This window comes from Pteropus vampyrus, unplaced genomic scaffold (genome assembly GCF_000151845.1).
Source record: "Pteropus vampyrus isolate Shadow unplaced genomic scaffold, Pvam_2.0 Scaffold49, whole genome shotgun sequence".
Taxonomy (NCBI): domain Eukaryota; kingdom Metazoa; phylum Chordata; class Mammalia; order Chiroptera; family Pteropodidae; genus Pteropus; species Pteropus vampyrus.
This window is the reverse complement of record NW_011888830.1, coordinates 3,670,606-3,673,254: the sequence shown is the minus strand read 5'-3', so window position 1 is coordinate 3,673,254 and position 2,649 is coordinate 3,670,606. Positions and strand designations below refer to the sequence as shown.

At 42.9% G+C, this 2,649-nt stretch overlaps 1 pseudogene; it reads right to left on the bottom strand.

The window, feature by feature from the left end:
* Positions 1 to 1,454: 1,454 nt before the first annotated feature.
* Positions 1,455 to 1,573, bottom strand: LOC111739331 (annotated as a pseudogene).
* Between the last annotated feature and the right edge of the window lie 1,076 nt (positions 1,574 to 2,649).

Here is a 2,649-nt window from a genome sequence, read left to right as displayed (position 1 = left end):
GACCTTGTACTTTATGAGACTACCATTATGAATTAATTCATTTACTGCTCATAACAAGCTTTTCTAAGGTGTTTTAGTAGATACTAATATCAATCCCACTTTACACGTGAAGCACCGTTGCGTAAGTTAGAACCACAGTAATAATGTCTTATATTTTTGTAGAATAAAGAGCATCATGCTTTGCAGGATCAGCCGGAAAGTAGTAAAATTTCAAAACTTCTAATCTTGAAGCTCTGAACAACAAGGTTCCCCCCGTAATGAAATAATCTCAGGGCCAAAGTGAAAACCCCTGACTTGATCATCTGTAACTCAGGCTGGGTTTAGAAAGCATCCTTGTAGGGCCCGCTTCCTTGAGCTTGCTTTCTTCACTGCCGCCTTCCCTTCAGTCTCAGCTCAGGCTCTGCATTTGGACTTTTTATCCATTCTCCGCTAAAGAAGTGCCAGATATACGGAACATCATTCTGAGCTCCAAAGGGGTAGGGTTGATCCAAGTGTTCAGGTGTCTCTGAACCAGCACCATCTCTTCATTCGCTTCAGTTCATTTTTTTTGTTTGTTTTTTGAAAGTTGTATTTCATGTGATTTTTTTACTTTCTCTAAAATAAACGAAGTTGTCCGCTAACAAGAGTTAAGCCTAGGACAGTGCAGATACAACCAGTTTCACGTCCCACTGGAGTCCTGCTTGCACCTAGAAAGAGAAAGGTTTGGTATTTGCTCTTGACTTGGACTGAAATAAAAGGCCAATATAGACTTTTTCTCACCTCGCATTTACTTTCATTAAACCGGTATTCTTGTGTGCCTGCACCCCATCGTGAGGCATTTGATTGTTTCTTTACTGATTTGCAGTATGTTCCAGGTTTGGAGCTGCAGATTCATACCTTCTCCAAAGAGCTCGGAGATTATAGCAGGGTCATCATATAAAAGGAACGGGTGATTGTCAAGACTCACGTATTCATGTTAGAATGAATCTGTATTAGTAATAGGTATGGAGTAGATGAAATAAGACTGATCTAGGGTAGCCAATCTGCCTGACTTAAGTGAGTTTCAGATGCATCTAACAGCATGTAAATTTCCTAAATGTGATTAACAGCTTCATGCATGTGAGACCCATCAGCTACTGACAAAGCTTTCATAAGGGAATAAAAAAAAAAGATCACAAATAAACAGATTTTCTTGAATTTTCCCTTTAGGGTTTTATCTTTTGCTACAGATTTTTATTCTTTCTACTTTTTTCTTATTTTAGAACAATATTTAAAACTTTTAAGGGTTCGTATATTATGGAGTAGAAGCAGAATAATTTTGCAGTGGCTAGCTTATAGCAAGCAGCACTATATTTCTACTTGGGGTGCTTCATTGACAGTACTTTTTTTTTCCCCTTCAGCGAGGCAACCCTTGGTTGACCTCACAAATTGCAAGGACCTTGTCAGCTTACAATCACTTATTTTTTTATTTTTTACGCCTATAGCACCTGGTCTTCCTAGGTGGTCTCTCATCCAAGTACTAACCAGACCTGACCCTGCTTAGCTTCTGAGATCAGACGGAATCGGGCTTCTTCAGGGTGGCATGGCCGTAGACTTGACAGCTTATTAAATAAAACATACTCTCTTGTGTTTACCAATTTCCAAGCCCTCGAATCCTGAAAAATCAGTTCTTAATCATCTGTTTTCAATAGAATTTTAAGATGCTGAGTATTTTTCTCAGTCATCACCACTAATGTACTGATGTCATATCAAGTGTTACAGGGCTCAGAGGGCTTTTGAGGTTTTTAATTTTTAATTTTATGTATTATTATTATTATTTAGCATTCCTTAAGCTGTAGCATGGGACTTGGTAAAATTAGCACAAGCTGTTGGAGAGTCCCTCTAATTCCAAACCCTAGGTCTCTGGCATTTAAGCCGCCACTAAGTGCCTCTTGTAACTGCACAAAGAATTTAGCAGAGGAATTCTAGTCCCAGAGTCACCCAAGAAAAATGTAAGTGGGTCCTTCTCAGCCCCCAGAAGAGCCTCATTTGATGCCTGAAGGGAGACGAACAAACTTGCTCTCATAGTAAGGATTTTGCTCGAGTTAGATGCCTAAGACATCACATCTCAGGACCCTGCACTTCCCAATAAAACCTCTGAATAAATGTGTATCCCTCTAGCAGGAAGGGGTAGAGTGCACATTTGTCAGTGGGGGGCCTTTAGGGATGATTAGAATTAAGATAGTTATGTTTCAGTCTCACAGTGAGTGGTCTCAGCGCTGCCCCGAGCATCATCCTCACTGTGCCCAGGGAGCTTCATCTGAGAGCAGAGCGGGGAGAGCCACTGCAGGAGGCCAGAGCTCCGTGGTGTGCAGGCCGCAGACAGCTGAGACAGGGCCCTAAATAACCAAAGTGCCCGTTCCTGTCTAGCACCTCGCACATTCCAGAACTCTCACACGTTTTCTCATTGGCACCTCACCCCCTGCCTCCAGGCAATCTGTGACCTCAGTGGACGGTGACACTTGGGGTAGCGTGCTCCAGGGAACGGTGCAGCAAGAGGAGGGGAGGGATGTGTGTGACGCAGCTCAGATCCCCTCCTGAACCCAGCAGACCCAGCCCTCTCCCTGGCCTCCTGGGTCGTGGAGAGTCTCCAAACGCTCCGGCTCCTTCCCTTTGAAGGAAACTTTCCAT